A 20,957-nucleotide genomic window follows, 5' to 3' on the forward strand; every position below is an offset into this window, starting at 1 on the left:
CAAGTACTATATCACTTATATGTGGAATAAAAAACATTAAACCTGTAAAAAACAGAGAGTAAAATGGTGGTTACTAGGAGACAGAATGGTTGGGGTAAAGAAGATAAGAGTGATGGTATTTAAGGGTACAAACTTGTAATGAGCAGTAAATAAGCCATGGAGATCTCATGCACAGTACAATGAATATAAACAATAACACTGTACTAAAATTATGTCATGTGACAAATAGCACTAAATTTGCAAGAATATTACAATATATAAATGTATCAAAGAAATACATGGTACTTAAACTAGCATAATGTTACATGTCAATTTTATTCAATGAAAAAAAAGATGTTTTTCTTTACACACACACACATACACACACACACACACACACACGACACCAGCGCTTGTTAAGATACACCAGGATTTTAGGTATCACTAAGTTAAAAAAATCAAACAATTAAATGTTTTCTTACCACTTAAAATCTTTATTTTATACTTCATAAGAGAAACATATTCTTACATCTTCTTTCCACTGAGTTTGACTAACCAGAATCCTCTTTCACATCAGTCATTGATGTGTTTTCACCAAATATCATTATCTATGCTGTGAAAAGTATTTGTGATGCACTGTTTTTCAATGTGGTGCTCCAGTATTATAACCAGGATTTTGTTGCTAGACTTTCTTGTTTGGTGTATGCTAGGCATTCCTCGGCTTGTATGTTGGTAAGAAAATATAATGGGCTTCATCAGATTATAGTAATCATTACTTCTCAGGTCTTGAAAAACACATGGCTTTTGCTTTGAGTGAAAATAAAAAATATCAGACAGTCTTCCAAGAGTGAATGTTTTCTTCTCTAATATTAACTGTGCACGTACCTCACTGTCCTGTTTCTGGTCCTTTCTACATGATAACATTTAGTTTCAATGCCAAATAATATTTTTGAAGACACTGTAATCAGCAATTAAACTCAAAACATGTGGTTCCAAAAAGTCACGTAACTCAAAGAGACAACAATATGAAGAGCTATGACCAAGTCTGTGCATGCACAGGCAATGACAACTATAGCTCGACTATTGTTTGACAGTGATTGTGAGGCCCAGGCCAATTTCAGAGAAGTTAGACTATGAAAAGAGTGCATTTTAGAATTGGTGAAATATGTAATTGTCTAATTAGTGGATTATAGTTTTCCTCAACTATAAGGAAGTGTCTCTCTTAATATGTACCCCTGTATTTACTACATAAAAGAAGGACTAAATAAATATTTGCTTAATGGAGTAGATGTTGGCAGGCATATTACAGAGGGGATTTTTGGTATTTTCCAGAGCAGAGGACTGCTAAATTACTTTCTGAACCTCTGATTCTTACATCCCAAAGCAATTTTAAAAAAAGATAGGGGGAGGGATGGGAGATCGGACAGATCATGCCTTGAGATGCAACTGAAGGAACACATTAAATAAGGAATCACAAAGCTGGCTGTGGCTGTGGCTGCGGCTGGGGAACGGTTTGCAGTTAGTTTCTAGGCACCCTGCCTGGCTAGTGTGAGAAGGCACATAAACATGTCCCCACTCTCCCAGGTATGCCTTTGGGAGCCGTGTCATTTCCACAGCTCTCTGTGGACTGTTTCAGTGCTACCCTCCTTTCCCCACCCAATCAAACCAAAGGCTAAGCCTTCGCAGGTGCAGGCTGAAGCCCTCCCAAAGACCTGAGTCACCACTGCCTCTGGTTTACGTGCTGCCTGTGTGCTATATTTTTTTCTTCATCGTTGATGATCTTATTCTTTTTGGAGGCTCATCATCCCACATTAATTTTAATTAGTTTATGCTGCTCCCCTCTCTCTCCTGATCTAAATGTGTCATGAGAACGAGAGCTATTACTCTCCATGGGCTGAGAGTGGGCATGTATAAATTGAGAAGTCTATTATAACTCACAGCTGTCAGTCCTCAAAGAAAAAAAAAAAAACAAACCTCCCACAAAACAAAACAAATAAAAAACTCAAACCAGCAAGGGCTCTGTCTTCATTATTCTGTGTTACAGAAAACGGGTCATTAATATGAGCAATTGTATGCCCACTTCTGTAAAGTTGAGATCTTACTGATCTTCTTAAAGTTTTGCTTATACCAAGCCACTTCTCTGGGCAGAAATAATTAATGGCTGCCTTTTGATGAAATGGCAAAATCCAAACTTTCTATCATGGCACCACCAAGTCCTTTCTTTCAATATAACCTGGTTTTATTCCATCTCCCCAGCCTCGTCTCCTGTCAATTCCCTTGAGAAGTGGTGCTATGATTCGGATCTTGGCTTTACTGATATTAAATGCACTGTTTTTGGTCAAGTAACTAAATCTTAATGTACTTTAGCATTCTCATCTCTAAAATGGGGGTGATACTCATTGACTCATTGCGTTATATTATATTTCATTACCATGCACACTCTCTGACATATAGCAAGTGTATATAAATGGTACCTAACAGAAGCATTCTACTCTTACTTCTCCGAAGTCCTATCAGGCTTGCTCTTTCTAATACTCATTCTATGCTTGTAATAAATACATATACAGTTATTTATAGTTACATATAAGGTTATCTATGCCTCTTTATACATAGTAATAAGATTACATAAACATAAGGTTATATAAGCAAAGGGTTACATATGTCACCATATATGGTTAATAATTTCATATTATAACATGATATGAAACTGAAATAAAATGAAATATGAATGATATGAAAATGACATAAAATGATTTAAATAGGAAGAACAATTTTTAAGAACGCTTTCATGGTAAATAGTTTAAGTATTTTATCAAAATGGAAATTCTTAGATTTAAGTGACCTGTTAAAGTGATTTGGCTGGTCAGTGACAAGGTCAGGCCAGGACTGCTATGATTCTTTGTATAATAATGCTCACATATCTCAAATTTGATAAGGTAATTAGAGGACGAAGATTGCCTTTTTGTGTCCTCTACAGTGGCCAATATCATGCCTTGCATTTGCTCACTTTGGAAGCTCAATAATATTCTGCTTGATCTCTACAAAGAATATAACAAATGTGTGAACAGTGCTTTAGGTATCAAGCATCAAAGAGTGCACTTGGGTAGAGAGTCCTGCTATTTTTACAAAGCGGAATGGATCCTCCACCCAAAACAGGTTTTTTTGTGTGTCGTTTGTTTTTGTCCTCTAACTACTGAATAAAATAAAGGGATGTGAGTAACTTCATTCTGTTTTCTACTGGCTTTGAGTTTAAATAAGTTCCAACAACTTCTATTACTTGAAAAAATATGCCAATATGAATAGGGCAATACAATTAATTCTCTAAAGTCTTTAAAATTTCATTTTCTCCTATGGCATTTTTAAGCCTTCTGGCAAAATGATATTACTCTTTAATTTTAGGTTTTTGTCCAAATTATATTTTTTGTACTGCATAGTACTTTCATATTTGGCTAACATAGATTTCTGACTGGAAGTGAATGATTAGAGTAAGAATTTCCCATTCCAAGCAATTTACTTATTTATTTACACAGCAGTTTTTTAAAAGGTAATTAATATTTATCTAAATCTCATTCTATCTTAGTCTGCTGAAGATTACTTCTAAAAACGTCCATTTGCCTTCAGTAAAGTGGAATTCATAGTATAATTCTCTTTGCAATTTATTTTTCAAATTAACTTTGATTTTAGTGTATATCCGTGCTGAGTTCTGAGTGCGGAATTCAGCACTAATAACTTAATAATATTCCCATTTTCAAAATAATCCCCTTTCAAGTCGTAGATCTCAGCAGACAACTAAACTCCATGCCCCATGTAGATTCCCGGTCACATAAATGACAGGTACCTGCTGGCAGAATGAAACAGCTCTCCTCAGTGATACTTAGGACATTAATCATGCACTATTAGACACCCAGGATACTTTCCTGTTCTCTCTTCATCCCCTTTTCAGCATTATCTTTTCTGGATACGATGCGTTACCTATGTGATTCAGAATAACAGAAAAATATGCTCTAACTTGTGTTTTTACTTGGGAAGAAAAAAATTCAAGTTTGCCCTTCTGTTTTAAAGTCACTTTGTAAAAGTCAAATGTATCTGTGACCAGGACATAAACACTGTTTTACAGACAAAGAGAAGTATCGTGTAGATAATTTGCAGTTCTCAGAGTATTTCAGTTAAGTATACACAGCACTGGAATTACAGGTCTGGTACTCACTCTATCCACAGACACACATTTGCTTTAAATGTGTGATTAAACCGAATAGAAACAATATTATGTTTCTATCATTTTGTTCACATGAATAAAAATGGGTTGACATAGGGATTTGAGCTTAAACTATAAGACATCATTCCCTAGTAGTATATTTTTCAGGGAAGACTTGGCAATTTTGATTATTTGTTCATGATTCAGAAGAGAGGCTACATCATAACAGGGAGAGAAGTAATACAATCTCATGATGTCATAAGACCAACATTTTATGTCTCTACTCAAAACCCTCCTGTGGCATCCTGTTTGATTGAGTAAAAGGCCTTGAATGTTCTGGTCCTCTAGCTCCTTTTCTAATCTCAGATTCCCTTTCTCCCAGGCACAAACTTTGCTTCGGCCACACTGGCTTTGCTTTCCTAAGGACACCAGGCCAGCTGCCACCTCAGGGTCTTTGCATTCGTTATTCCTTTGCATGGAGAATTCTTCCCTAAACATGTGTTCTCTCCTCTGGCTCTATTCAGTACTCTGCTGATATGTTTATTATCAGGAAGGCCTTTCCTGATCTTCAACTTCCATTCCCTATAAGACACATTCCATTCCTTAGTCTCCTGCAGTCTTCTTCACAGCACTCGTTACAACCTTGTAGGTTATATATTTTCTAAACTTATCAAAGTAGTGAATAATCTCATAAATTCCACCTAGTTGTGGTACAGTGATACTTATTATTAGTGTGCCAATGGAAGATGATATTAAAAAAGCATCAAATGTCAATCATTTTAGATCATTTGGGGGAGGGACCAAGATTTAAGAAAAAAACAAAAGTTACTGTGATTGACTCTAAATTATCTGGTCAGGTAAAGAAAATAGATAATATATTAAAGGTGCTGATCAGAAGATTATTATAGAAGCAAAATATACTAGAAATGGGTGGCTTCACCTACCTGAATACCTTTTTAACTATTGGCCTAGAAGCAAAGTGTCCAGTACTAAATCTGACTTGATGCAAATTTCACACCCAGAGAGCATGAGGAAATAGTTAACCTTCACGGTACTTGTTACAACCTCACATTATTTATTTTTTAAACTGATCTATCAGTTTGCCTTTCTCCTCCACTAGAACATAACCTCCTCAGAACAGAGATTTTGTTTTGTTCACTACTGTATCACAAGTTGTTCGACGAGCATATGCTATAACCCAACATATTAGTCTATACCTGATTCTGACAGGAGGAACTGGTTATGGAATTAGAAGTGATAAGAGAGCAGTGATATCATTTGAACACTTGGGGCGACAAGAAAAGAGAAAGCTAAGCATAATCCAAATATACATTATAGATTTTCAGAATGAATGCAATAATGATAATAATACCTATCATCCACTGAGTGTCCATCACAAGGTCAGCACTGTACAAAGCACTCTACATTCATAGCCTCCTTTAAGATTCATAACGCCCTCCTTCCAAACTATTTTAAAACTAAACAAACATCTTAAATTCTTTGAAAAGAATTTTCATAATGCATTCTAGTAAAAAAATTTCTACTGGAAATAAACTTATAAATCACCTTGTAGAATTCATTTTTCTATCAAAAGGTAGCTGGGGAAGACCTTGCTAATATGTAACAATCAGGGTGCCCACAATACATGGCTGCGGAGGTGTAGCGTTGCCTGGAGCTGGGCTGTGCATGATCTCTTTGGCCCCAATACTATATACTCACTATACTTTTTACCTTTCCTCTTGTTACCACTCTTCCCTACCTCCCCTTCAGGAGGTTCCCATACCACTCCAGGTTTTTTTGTCCTCCTTTAAGTCTTCGCTCTCCACACATAATTCAATTTCTACCTCACAAGACAGAAAGTGAGCTGGGAACTACATTCTCCATTTTCTGACTTTCTACTCCCTACACTACCTTTCTCTTCTTCATCCCTACTTTTTTCTTTCCCTTTGGTTTCAAAAGATCTTTACTTCTACCTAGAGCTAATTAGATCATCAGTGTTTCCATGCTTAATTTCTTAAGGTTCATGCTCCACCATCAATTATTTACTCTGCCTCTTATATTTCTGACTTCTTTTCTACTGGGTTCTTTCCCTTTACTTAAAACATGTGAGTCTCTTCCATCGTCAAAAAGTCTTTCCTGTCTCTATCATCCTCTTGTGCTACTGCAGTACATTTCTTCTTAGTCAAGCTACCTGAAAGAGTGGACTACCCTGAATGTCTTCCCTTCCTCCAACCCTAATCACTCTCAACTGACTGTACTCCACTGCTATGGACAGTGACTTCCTAACTGTCGAACCCAGCAGGCATTCTTGAGTCCTTCTCGCCTCAATTTCTATTAACATTATCATCCTGGTTTTTGTCTTAGTCCATTCAGGTTGCTGTAACGGAATATCAAAGACTACAGAGCTTATAAACAACAGAAATTTATTTCTCACAGTGGAGGCTTAGAAATCCATGATCAAGGCATCTGTAGATTCAAGTCACTGGCAGATTTGGTGTTTGTTGAGGGCCCCTTACCTGATTCATAGAGACAACCATCTTCTCCCTATGACCTCAAATGGCAGAAGGGTAAGAGAGCTCTCTTATAAAGGCATCAATCACATTCCTTGAAGACTTTACCCTCATGACCTAAGCACCTCCCAAGGGCACACCTCCAAATGTCATCATATCAGGGCCTAGGTTTCAACATGTGAATTAGGGGGGACACACAAGTAAGTAGTTTTCCACTTACTTTTCTAGCCACATCTCAATCTTCTCTATAGCTCCTCTTCCTTTGCTTATTCCTTAAACACAGGCATTATCCCCAGGTTTGTCACTACCACCCTACTACCTTTTCCTTAGTAACCTAGTCCATTTTCATGACTTTATCTTTGACTTTATGATGACTGTTCCAGAGCAGCATCACCGATCCAGATCTCTCAGCTGAACTCTAGAGAAACGTACACAGCAGCTAACTGGAAACTTGGCTTGGGTGTCACATAAGATGCTCACACTCAACCTAAGATGAATCCACTGTCTTCTCACACGGACCTGCCTCTATACATATATCCTGTCTTGGATGGTGGCATCACTGCCTACTCAGTCACAAAGATTTAGTTCACATCTGCCTCCTCTAGTAGACTATGACATTATTAAGGATAGAGGCTACATACAGACATACTTGAGAAAATGGGGTTCTGTTCTGCACCACCGCAGTAAAGTGAGTATCGCAATAAAGTGAGTTTAAATCTTTTTGCTGATGGAAGGTCTTGCTTTCAATTTGAAAAAAAAAAATGCAACATCTGTGAAGCACAATAAAGTGAAGCACAATAAAATAAGGTATGCCTGTATTTATCAATTCTGTGCCTGTAGATCATAGAGACGTAAATAGTCAATAAATATTTCTAAACTAAACAGAAGAATGAATACTCTATTTAGTCCACTTTAATCTATTTTATATATTGCCTGAAGTCAATTTTTATGCTCAGGAAAACCTCTTTCATAGTATTTCCTATGCCATATCTCTCTGAACAATGGGAATTCGATGCAAGATTCTGTGGTATAGGCAGTGTTTTCTAAAATTATTTGATTACAAACTAAGGTTAGAAATATATTTTACATCAAAAGCCATTACAAATATACATATATACAAATAAAAGATTTATGGATACCTCCCTTATTTATTTATGATAAACTTGTATTTTCTTTCTCTTTTACATTATATTTAAAAATACTGGATTGATAATAATATGTTATTTTTATGTCTCAGGAATTATGACACACATTTTGAAAAATATTGCTGTATATATAATGTTTTAGAAAAAAAATCTTACATTAAGAAATTTAAATGTCTAAATTAGCTAAGCATTTCTTCTAATATTTACCTATAAATGTTATGGGAAAACATTTATAATTTGTCCGAACTATAGGAACATCCATATAAATAAGTGGAAAAAATTATAGAATATTCAAAAAGAAATAACATACTACTTTTCTGAAGTTCACACACTGCTGCAAACTATTAAAAATATGTGACAGTCCTGGCTTTAATGAACATATAGAAAAGCAGTTTTAAAGCTATGATCTTAAATTGATTAAAAAATATGTTATGTTAAATGATAATCATGTCCTTTTGAACTATGATTCAGATTTTATTTAGTTTAATAAACTCTTTTTTGGAAGATATTTTCAAAGTAAACTTCAGCCCAGTCCAGATCTAAGTATAGGAGAGTTAATATTGAAGAAGTTTTTCTCCATTCGCATTTAAAGCTCGAATAGTCTCATATTCATATATATTTACATATGAATATATATATACATATACATATATACGTACGTATATATATGTATATACATGTGTATATATACATACGTGTATATATGCATATATATGTATATATGTATATATATTCATATATAAATATATATGAAAGAGACTCACATGTGTGTATATATATACATATATATGTATATGTATATGTATATAAATGTGTATATATATTCATATATATATATATATATATATAAATGTATTTCTGTGTTTTAATCTTTACCACTCTAGTTCCTAAGGGCATGAAATCCATCTTCTCTGATCCACAACACCTCAAAGAGTAATCAAGATTGGGCAGGAACTCTGTAGTGGAGCTACCATTGATCAAGTGTTTCTGCAGGTCAGATAACACACTAGGTGATTCTTGTCATTCGTAACGGTCACAACAGTCCTGAAGGTCAGTGTTCGCCTCTGTTTACAGAGGAAGAACTATACAACATGATTTAGAACATACAGTTAGGATGTACAGAAATCAATATCAAAACCAAGGAAAGAACTACATTTGGTTACGTATTTACAATCTGCCATGCATTGTGCTTTACATATAATATCTCATTTAATTTGTACAACATCCCTCTGAGGCAGATACTATTTTTATGTCTTTTTTTTTTTTTCAGATTAGGAGACTAAAGCTGAAAAATGATTAAATAATTGATGCATGGCACACAAGCTACTAAGTGGTATTGCTGTGGTTTGAACTCTACTTTTTCCAAAGTCTAGGCTATTCCCATTGGACTCTCTGCTGTTAAATAAATGTAGTGAATAGTTGAAAATTGATAACATGCTGAATTTAGAGTTCGGGGTTTTCTTTTCTGGCCAATAATTTCCCATTCCCTGAATTCTTCTTTAGAGCACACAATTAAATTCTGGATTATTTTCCTTTACATTCTATAAAAAAGTCACTGTATTATCAAATAATTTAAAATGAATTTGAAGAATATGGGCATTTTTCAAAGATGCCAGGAGTGAGAGTTTCCTGGCTTGCTGTAGTGTATGATCAAAGAATTCAGAAGGATGCCTTTTATCTGAGAATATCAAAGGCCACTAACTAAAAAAAGACACAGAGTTCCTATTACACTGAGGAGAAAAGGCTGAGTCCATTGAAATATAATACAAGAATGTTGGCATACAGGTAATTCACAGATATCATTACCTTTGCTATTTGAAACTGAACCAATCTGAATCCTTTCCAAGAGCTATTCTTTTAAAAATGTAATACACTCAATTCATTGGTTACAATTGCCACTTTTTCCCCTCCGTACTCTGCCATGCTTCATCCACATCCTACACACACACACCCTACACACACACACACTACACACACACACACACATTTACAGATTCGAATCATACATCCATATATCATGCTCTTCTTCCTCTGTGGCTAATAACAGCCCATACCATAAAATAGCTAGTATTTATCATTTTTAAAACTACAAGATGAAATATAACTGAATTATCTTTTCAAGTTGTCACAGGTCTCTAGTCATTGTGAGGGCAGATGGACATTTCCAAAATCCAGTAATTAAAAAACTTGATGTCTTCTAATAAGGTCCATGTTTCTGCCTGAAATAGACACAACTGGGTAATTTTACTGGTCTTGGGCAATATCAGTCCTTTCTTAAAATGTTTATCTTAACTCATCCAATATAAGACTGTTTTTCCTTAGGATACATCAAAAGCAGAATTATTATTGAAATACATGGAGTTAAATCTCATCACATGATCAAAAAGAAATCAGGTTTTATAGAATTTTTTAAATGTAACTGGGAAAAAAGTTCCCTTTGAGTTAGACATGAAATAAAAATAAGGGCTAGGAAAAGTGAATATGATTTATGAATTATCAACTCAATTTAAATGCATAGTTTTTAACAACTATATCAAGGTAAGTATTCCCATTTACAATTTGTCTTAGTTTGCTTGGGTTATCATAAGAAAATGCCAGACTGGGTGGCTTAAACAATAGAGATTTATTTTTATTTTTCACAGCTCTGGAGGCCAGAAGCCCAAGATAAAATTCTGTACCCTTTTCTTCCTTCTCTTTTATAAGGTCACTATTCCCATCACAAGAGCCACATCCTCATGACCTAATCTACTCTTGATTACCTCACAAAGGCACCATCTCCAAATATCATCATATTGGGTGTTAGAACTTCAACACAGGAATTGAGGGGTAAGGGTGGGGGTAAAAACATTCATTCCATAACATTTTATTGTTCCTAAATATGACTTTTTTCAACTAGAATTATTTCTAAACATTTAACTCAGTTGCCTAGTTAGGTTATTTATTAATCTGTTAAGTATCTTTAAAAAGTGATGAAAAGGTTGGTTTCCAAAAATTGGTACTTTTGAAAACATTGCTATAGAAAATGCTGCAATTTGATATATTTGAAACCATGAGCACATATAAAATGAATTGTTACATACTAAAAAAATTATTTAAGGCAAAAATAGATAAAATTGAAATAGGATAATTGTAACTTTTGTTGAGCATTTAGTATGTGTAAGGCACCATCTTTCTTTACATCTGTCACATCATACCCTTACAGCAACACCAGTAACTAGGCAAAACTACGTGTCATGCTGGTCGAACAAAGTACCTTTGACTTCACATACTTTCTTACATTATTCACCTCTTTTAGAAAATACTGTTTTTCAATGTATTACTAATGTACACAGAGTATAAGCCAACCAAGCATATGTTAACCAGAAAATAAGAAAAGTAACTGGCTTTATTTTCTAGCTTGTATAACTAAAGATTAGCATTCGAAATGGTATGTTAATTCAACTCCAGAAGAAGGAGAAAGTCCAACATTAACCAAAATGAAAGATTTTTGCTGGAAGTTCTAAGTTCAGCATCAGAACCAAAGCAATAGCAATGTTTGTCTGTTTTGCCTTTACTTGTGTTTCTTCACACTAAATATTAGGCGTTACAAATCTAAACAATTATGTGTTTCTCTGTACTACAACTGACATTATTTTCTTTAACCAGTAGTTAAGAATTGAGCAAAGTACACCAGATCCTAATATTTTAATTCCTCATTTGTCAAACACTGACAAATTGTCAGGCACAGTTATAAAATTGTAATTTAGACCCTAAGTGATTGATGATGGCAGTATCAGCTAAGATTTCCGCTAGCTCATTAGACTGTTGTCTAACAACCGCTAGGTTATTGAGGTTACAATGTACCTACCATACCTTGTAGTAAGGCCTTTATGTAGATTAATGCATTTAAACTTCACACGAACCCTATTACTCACATACAACTCTTACTCCATTTTAGAGGTGAATAAACTAAGGGTAGGAGAGACAGTGTAATGATCCCAAAGTCACCACTACTCATGGTGGGAGCCAACACTTGAAAGCAGGTCATCTGATTCCAGAGTCTGTATTCTTGACCTCTAGCCTATACTAGCCATATCAATATAACAGATAGAATGGCAATGTATAAACTTTCACCATAACCTCACTATGCAAAAACTTGAATAGAAGGATCATCAGAACTTTACAGGAAGTAAGACGACTCAAAATAGGCCCACAGTTGTTAAAAATCCAAAGATTAAAATATTATACATGGCAGCCTATTCTAGAGGTTAATGAGTTCTTCCCGAGGTCTGACTATCTGGAGATAGGTCCAAATTCTGTGCTTGTACCCCAAATAGTTCTTGAGCTTTTCCTTCCATGCTTCAAAGTCTTGGGAGTTCTAGGCAGCATCGTGCAGTATGAAGAGAGGTTATCACTGGGATAGATGACACAGGTTTAAGACTATCTTGCTCATTATACTTCTAACTTTCATGTTTCTCATTCACTAAATGAAGCTAACTCCTACCAGGCTTGCCTGATGTAGTTATTGAGAGAACATATTAAATTTCTTTAAGAATACAGCTTTTTATGTAACTATTATTATCACCATTACAGTATAATGCTATAGATTAATAGAGTAGTTGAGATCTATCATTTTTTCCATTAACTCACTGGAATCAGAGTATCTTTTACTGAAGTTAAAATATTACTAAATGATATACAGTTGTAGAACAATGAATAAAGGAAGCAAAATGCAGAAAGTCTAAATATGTTACAGCATAACTAGAAAAATGGAGTATATCTGAAGTGCTGAAAATTCAAACCTTAAAAATAGTTTCTAAATATTTCCAGAAGGCAGAAGTAGTATTTACATTTCTTTTTAAATATTCATAACTTAAAAACCTAGTATTAAATTTTTAATTAATGAATTTATTCATTGTTCCACTAAGTAAGCACTGACTGGACAGATCAATGATTAAATACATATAAAAATGCATTTAAATAGTTGAAAAATACATAAGGCACTCTGATCCTGGATTAGATAGTATATTAGTAGAAGTCATTATGGGGCTTTATAAGGAATAGATAAGAACTACTGAGAATTACCAGTATAAATGTTTAAAAGTAAAATAATGCATTTATAATGCTGTTCGAAGCTTAAAAAAAGATTTTTCTTTTCATGAGCTATCTTTAAAAATTATTAGTTCAGACCATCTAACTGATCGCATTCTAATGTAGTAGATGCTTAATGAAGATATTTTACTTTATAATTCACAGGATATTATAATACTATTATACTGTTATAAATACTGTTTATAATTTAAAGAAAGTAAGCAATTGTTAATCCAGATTATGTAACAGAAAATAAAAAGCATAAGTGTAACTCGAGTTAATTTCTACTAGAAACAGTTTTCTTCAACATGTAGTAAATACCTGCAATATTTTTTCTCACTACAAGGCAATTAGCAAATATTTAAGATAACCAACCACAGAGCAGGGCAGACACCATATTGCACAATGGAGAGAGAGACAAAGAGAGATGAATACAGTCTTTTCCTTGCAAGAAATAAACAGAAAGTCTAGAAGGGAACACATAACAGGACACTGAATGCTTGATTGAAAGTAAATTTAGGTGCCCTAATCTCACCAAAAGGAAGAGTGTGAAGGCAACAGACTGCATACATCTGTGGATAAGGAAAGATTTCCCACAGAAGTGACATTTAAGTTGAGACCCAAAGGGTAAATAAAACTATATGGGTTAAAGGGGGGCTTGACAAATTCCATGAAATATAAAATATCTAGAAAGGCTAGGGCCTGGAGAGTAAATGGAAAGGGCTCAGAGAAAGTTGAAGTAAGCAGTCCTCAGGACATTCGGGGCTATAAGAAGTCTGGATTCTGTCCAAAGGTTGAAGAGAAGCTCCTGAAAGAGCAGGGGACTGACATGTACGTGCAGAACTTCTGTGTGTGGGCCTGAGTGAGGCAGACATTATGAGAAAGAAAGAATTCAGACTTCTTCTCAATGTAGAACCTAGACAAAGCATATTGTACCAAATAAAGGGACATCCTTTGTTAATAAGTTCAACTGTTAGAGAGAAATAAAATACTATGATTCTTTCTTTAAAAAAAAAAATAAGTCATTTCAATAGCACACATATAGCAACGTATGATTCCGACGATATCATACATTAGTGGCAATATGGAATTGTATTTTGGACACGTGTAATATGAAATTCTAATCATCGCCTCACATTTGTTTGTTTAGCTGGTAAAAGATCTCTGAACAAAGAGTCAGGTCAACAGAGAAAGTGTCAAAACATCAACAGAGAGAGATCTTGTCAGAGCTTAATTAGGGCTTCCAATTAGAAAACCAAACTAAGGATCCTATTAGCAGTCAATGAAGCATGCTCCTTGATTTGAAAGAACCAAACAAGCACCTGCACCTCATCTAGCTAACAGAAAGACATTTTTTTACCTTAATGATGACCTCCTCCTGGTGGGCTTAAGTTAACAAAGACAAGTGGCATAAAAATCATTCAGCACCACACTGAAGAGGGCCACTGCGTGCCCAGGCACACTTCCTGCAATGTCTCCAAGGTACCATCACAGTCATGTTTTAATACTAGGACAGTCTGAACAATGCATGGCCTTGTCTGCTGCTCTTGGATAGAATCATTAAAGAGAGTCCATGGCCACTTTTAAGAGAAAAAATAAAATTTGCAAATCACAGAAGGAAATGTTCTACCTAACAAAGGAACTAATTCAATGTTTTATAAAGTACCATTATTTACCTGTATATTTCATTTATATCATGAATGCTGCCTGCCTGCCTGCCTCTAAGTTCTGAAGGAGGAATAGTTCCCTCTTCCCCTTCAAATTATTTCATGGTCACAGTGCTTTAAAACCTGTAAATGATCCTATTAGTTAGTTAGAAAAAGTTTATAATGTTGAATAGTATTTGCTATTTAGAGAGTCTAGCAATAATTAACAAAATATTTTCAAACCCAAAGTCACATCCTCAGGAACATAATTCTGACTAGAAAACTTACAAACAGGATCAAAACTTAAATTAGTCCCAACAATTAAGTGGCATGCAGTTCATAATGCGCAGGAAATTAAAAATGGTTCTTTTCCCAGGCTGGTGGAAAGGGTGAAACAAATACTCTAAAGCTATGCTATGGGGCAATGAAGGTATTTTCCACACATGTAAAAACCATATTGTTAGGCAGATAGGTAGACATGAGTGAAGAGAGAATGAGGGCCCAACCCAGAGACCTCCCTTAGGACCTCCTCGAAACACTCATTTTACGTTAAAGATTACCATTACATCCTGGAATACCAGGAAGTAAAAACCCCACAAAAGTAACTGCTAGTTTAGTATGGCCACAAGCACTTGAACGGTTAGCACATATATTGACCTTTCTTGACCTTAACCTCATTCATTATACCATCATTATAATATCATACATATGCCCAGAAGTTCATGAATCTACTTATAACAGATTGAATTCCGGGTAAGTATATGCTCAGTAGACAAAAGGTGATATCACAGCCAACTCGCAATCAAAATGACCTCACATGTTAATCATCTAGCACCACTCTAATGACCTCCCCGATATGGCCCAAATATAACGTAGAGCTCCCCACTTCTACGGCACTGCGGCCATATCTGGCTATATCTGAAATGTACTTTAATAAATCCTACTTTTCCTAAAATTCACTATCTGTAATTCTTTACCACATCAGCAGAAAGAACCAAGGTCCCCTAAGCACCATAGGGGCAGTGATGGATCTGGATCGTCCCCAACGGTAACAATATGGCTTAGTAGTATCATTTAAATGTCAACATTTTATCACAGGGATATATAGACCAACTGGATTTTAGAAACTGTTGGTTAGGACCTACCCCAGAGTTACCTGCTCATCATGATGCCAAGTCTAACTGGGTTTCTTCATCTCAGTAAGCTTCTCCAACTGCTCGAGGACTTCTATTTTATGAATTCTAAATATGCATTTGTTCTACTGGGCACTAAATCTGTTTCAGAAAGTATTCATTATCAGAAAAAGTCTTTTAAGATTCAATTTGACTTTGCTATGTTAAAAGACATGCACACATACACACACAAAACTCCCTAACCTCAAGGCAGAGAACTAAATCTCACTCTTTTCCTCTGAATGTCCAATACCTAGCACAGTGCTTGTCACCAAGTATATGCTCAATAAATGGTTGATGAGTTGAATGAATAATGAAAGATTGGATAAATGTACGAATGAATAAATGAATGAGCAGATCCACACATGCAGAGAACCATCACTGGGTCTTTTTCCCTTGAAGAACTCAAGTAGGCATTTCTTTCTGCAACTTAAGCCTCAGACTGGCTTCAAGAAAGAGAAAAGGTCCTTCCTGCTTTTGCTGCCTCGTCCACTCTTCTTTCTCTTGGGAGAGGCAGGCATTCCAAGATCAGGGACTCAGCAGTGGATCAGAGTGGATTGCCTTTATACTCAAACCTTTGTTCAGCCCGGAGAGATAGTGTCTTTCTCCTGGGAACAGATCCATTTGGCCCCAGGCTTCTAAGAGAAGGGATAATTACATGACTAATATAAGGAATTGTTAAACTTAAATGATTCCTTTGTTGTAAGTTCCCACATTGGGAAGCACATAACTACTTCAGTGCACTAAATGCCTCATTATTACTTAAGGGTATATTAGATGAATTTTTATTTTAACTTGAAATAGATTTCATTCTCAAAGCAGGAAATATCTTTTAACTCAAAATTAAATGTGGTGAAGTAAATGCAGAAGGAAGAAATATCAAATTTATCAGAAAATAGGTATAACGATGCTACTACTACTACTAGTACTAATGGCAGCAGCTACTATTTACTGAGCTCTTACCCTGTGCTAGACACTGGTCTTATCTTCACATCTACCCTACCAGGTGGGTAGGTATCATTGTCACACCTATTCAGAGACACGAAAACTATGCCCAAGATTAAGCAGCTGGGAGTCAGAGTGAGGCTTCATATCTGATTCTAGTACTTGCTCTAGGATTCAACTATGAGTTTTCAGTGAAAATATGAAGCCTGCTTTACTAAAGTAAGAAGGATTACCAAAGATAAGCAATTACGAAATGTTTTCAATTACAGAATTCATGAGTGGTTCTTTTTAGGGTGTGGTCAATCCCTCGATCTTAATTCAATTAATATTTTGTATCAATAATCATTAATAATTGAAGTCATGATATTTGCTTATGTCATGGAATTCTCCTACATTTTAACCAGTGTGGCCTTTACAACCACCTAAGTCACTGGCCAAGCCCACAGGGTCTGAACACAGACACAGTAGAGATTAAAGAAAGAGAATCATTGTCTGGAATTAGAAAATTCTGTCCTTCAACAGACCCTTCCCCAGGGTTCTTCTCTCTGTGACCCAGCAGCCTGACGTCCATCTCGGCCACGCTTGCTTATGAATAAAGAGCTCTAGGGTCGTGTGCACACACACCAAATATAAAAAAAAAAAAAGGGCAGGGGGAGGGAATCGCATTTGAAACCTATACTAAAGAAATTTCAGAAAAGGCAGAGATAGGAAAATATATACTACAGGGACAAAGAACAAATCAATTTGGCTAGATTTGAAAGGTTTATGAAGGAGAATAGAAGATAGGTGGGCATGGGCCAAATTGCAGGAGGCCTAAAACCAGCTGCATTAAGGACTTTGAATTAATTTCTAAAACTAATGGTGAGTCACTGCAGGTTTTAAAACAGGGGATGAGAGAAAGCGAAATGGTATTTTAGCAAAATTAATCTAGCAATCTAAAAAATGAATTAAAAGAGAACGAGACAAACTGCAGGCAAAATAGGCAGGAAATACCCTAGCCCCTGGGCATCACCAATTTAACATCCACAGTTTCAGCTTTTCCCAAGCGATCTCCAAATGTTCTCATTTCTAATTTTTCTAGGGTACAGAGTCGGAGTTCTGAGGTCAATCAGTGAAGGCAAGTTGTTAGTTAGCACCATGCTTCTGATTCTCAGTGAGTTTTTGTGTTTTTTCCTCCTAACCCAGGGCCCTATACTCATTCATTCTCATCAAGCTATAAAATATGTTTCTTTACGCAAAATGCCTCCAAGTAAACCACAACTACAGGTGTAGGAATAAACAGTTGAGTTATAGTAATGAGACTGGTGATTGAATTGTAAAAGTTCTACACATTCACCCCCTGGGAACATCCAAGCATTTTTAGACTTGCCATATTCTAGGTATTGTGTCAGGAAGAGAAAAGCCACTGAAATACTGCAGAAGTTAAGAAGAAAATAGATACAAAAAGACATAAAAAAGAAATGGTTAGGACCTAGTGGCCAACTTGAGATGGGAGATGAGGAAAAAGAAGAAATCAAGAGGGGCTCTAAAGTTTCCAGCCTAGGAGACAGGGAGCATGTCAGTGCCCTGAGCAGAAATAAGACACCCAAAGGGAATCTAGCACCTAGGGAACATGACAGTTGTCTGTGTGTACTGAATAAAGATCTTAAAGGCTGATTAAAGTGAACTCTTGTCTGGAAGAAGAGAAGCGACTTGGATAAATTTAGGGTTCTTTTGAAAGTAATCCTGGAGGACATGGAGTTTACTCAACACTTTCTTCTGCTCTTTAAATGTAGATTTGGGGTATTCTAATTTCTTGAATTTCAAATCAAAATAGTATAGTTCTGCTTCTTATTTTGGAAAATACTTCATGAATCCCAAACAGTTCCTTGACAGTTACAAAAAATCTCCCATTTTTCATAATTAGTTTCTAGATAGTTCCATTTCAATCAGGATCTAAGGGCTACAAGTGCTTAAACTTTTGTGCCTTCAAATAATAATGTCATATTGATATCCTATATCATAATGGAGAGAGAGAGAAAGGCCAATGGTGAAGTAACTTTGTTAATTTTTTGTTTTTGTTTTGCAGGAAAAACTTCAGGGTAAGAAATATTCTGTGAAATCATTAAAGCTAGCTACATACCAAGAAGGTACAGAAAAGGGGGGGAAAAAAAACCTCCACCGGAAACCTGATTAATTGCTGAGAATTCAAACTGAGAGAATTATTCACAATGACAAAGAGTCATTATATCAGTGTCCCCTGGCTGCTCCTGGTGGATCACCAGCCTCATCTGTATTCCCCATGGGGAAGCAGTAGCAGCTCAGGGGAAGATCAGCAGTAAACAGAGAATGTGTTATGTGGAAATAGTTATTTCAGAAGGATCACAAACAGGAGCCTGGTGAGAAGAGAAAATCTGGAGCAGCGTGCGACATGGACAGTTTTAAAAGCAGTACTTAAGAGGAGAGGGATTTTTTTCATTCTTAAAAATTTTTTGGAGGTTCAAATGAAAAATAGACGTCGAAAGCAACTGTGCATTAGAGGTCACTCCTTTCACTTTCAATATTTGGGGCTTTGGGCCTATGCACGCTATCATAATAAGTCTGACGAATAATGAGAGTAGTTAAAACTAGGGGTCACGTGACAGGTCAAAGTTTTCTGGGCCTCAGTGAATTCACCTTCAGCCTCTACTGAGATTTCCCATAGAAATGGCTTAATAAATAATGTCTGAATATTGAATGTCTGAACATTCAATAAGCAAATCCCAAAACCTGTATGTTCTATGCGTAAATTGCAGTTTACTAAGCATAGTAAGAGCTTTCTTATTCAATATTTGATACAATAGAGAATGCAAGTTAGGTAAAGCATTTTATTCATCTAAAAACATTCACATCTCAGTAATATTTGCTAAGAACTTCTAACTAATATCATCCATTATATGTAATCTTCATACTACCATGCTACTCCATTTTATGAATGAGAAAAACTAAGGCTCAGAATGGTTAAGAAATTTAAACTCTGATAATAAGAGCTGGTTTAGCTAACTCGAGTTTGGCTCATTTAATCCGCAACAATTCCGCAAGGAATGTCCTATTATTGTATCCATTATGCAGATAAAAAAACTGAGGCTCAGAGGGTTTTAAGTAACTGGCCCAAAGTTTGAAGGCCAGTCATACTGTCAGTCACGATGGGAACCAATCCTGGCAGTCGGGCCCCGGGACCCGCCCAGAGCTCCTGAGGAAGGGGAAAGTGGGAACTAGGAAACAGGCATTTTGATTCGGAAGTCCATGCTCTTCCCACACACCACACTGAGCGAGGTAGGTATTTTGGTAGTTTCCTTTCACTCTTCCTCCTCACCCCACACTCCCTCACTGACCTGCCCCTCCCACCCCAGAACAAGAACAGTGGCTGGCTCCTGATTTCATCGGGACTTACACTATCTCGAAGGAAGAGATCAGAGATTTCACAGTAATCCAACACTCCCACTCAAGAAACAGGTTTAGTCTTATTATGGGTTCATTACCAGAAGATTATTTCCAATTCAGTGAACAGGAGTGGCCTTCTCTCTAAAGTCAACAGAAAGACAGCTTCATTTATTAATGGTCAATAATCATTTATGAACAGCTGTATTTTTTAAGTAAAATAGATTCAGAAAACCTCACAATGCCCCTAGTCTTAAAATTATTCCTACACTATATGCTGTACTGTCACTATTTAAAAAATTCACAGAACAAAATTTAGTCTTATTACAGGACTACATAGTGTTTCAAAAATATACATTTATGGATGTAGGGCTAATTCTAAAATAGGTATCAACCAAGACTGCCTTTTTCTGCATTGCTCCAGATACCTGAAATATATACATCAAAACCATCTGTACACAGAAATGGGGCCACTGCTAGAGGCAGTATTATTCTTAAAGTTACAAAAATTGGAGCTATCTATAAAAGATGCTGTATGGTTCTTACTGAAAAATAGAAAAACTATTCACGTATGCATCTTTATAATAATCAAAATAGGATAAGGCGACGACTATCTTTGGAAAGTACCAAAGGAAAAGGTAAAATACTAGAAAAGTAAGGCTGATGCATCGTTGATGCATGGCTGCTACATTTCACACTGTATTTTGAACTTCTGTGTGCCATGTAATTTAATGGTGTGGTAAGCACAACTGCAATGATGAAGTGGTTAACAAAATTCTGACATACCTGTTATTTATTTCTCCATGGAACCCACTTGGCAAAGACCATTAATAGTAGATACTTCTCATCCTTACAAACAAGCCTTGGCTCACTTTAAGCAAATAACTTATTCTTTC

General features: G+C 35.8%; 1 protein-coding gene and 1 long non-coding RNA gene across 4 annotated transcripts in view; both read right to left on the reverse strand.

Moving 5' to 3' along the window:
- Nucleotides 1-20,957, reverse strand: part of PPP3CA (protein phosphatase 3 catalytic subunit alpha) — a 279,943-nt gene that overhangs the window by 88,608 nt on the left and 170,378 nt on the right. The gene's annotated exons all lie outside the window — the stretch shown is intronic.
- On the reverse strand, nt 1,546-7,821 carry LOC120591101 (uncharacterized). The gene is made up of 3 exons (XR_005649830.1): nt 3,818-7,821; nt 3,767-3,768; nt 1,546-1,556 (listed from the first exon to the last, which is right to left on the reverse strand). It is a non-coding gene; the product is annotated as an uncharacterized LOC120591101 (long non-coding RNA).

This window comes from Pteropus medius, unplaced genomic scaffold (assembly GCF_902729225.1).
Source record: "Pteropus medius unplaced genomic scaffold, Ma_sr-lr_union100, whole genome shotgun sequence".
NCBI classification, from domain to species: Eukaryota; Metazoa; Chordata; class Mammalia; order Chiroptera; family Pteropodidae; genus Pteropus; species Pteropus medius.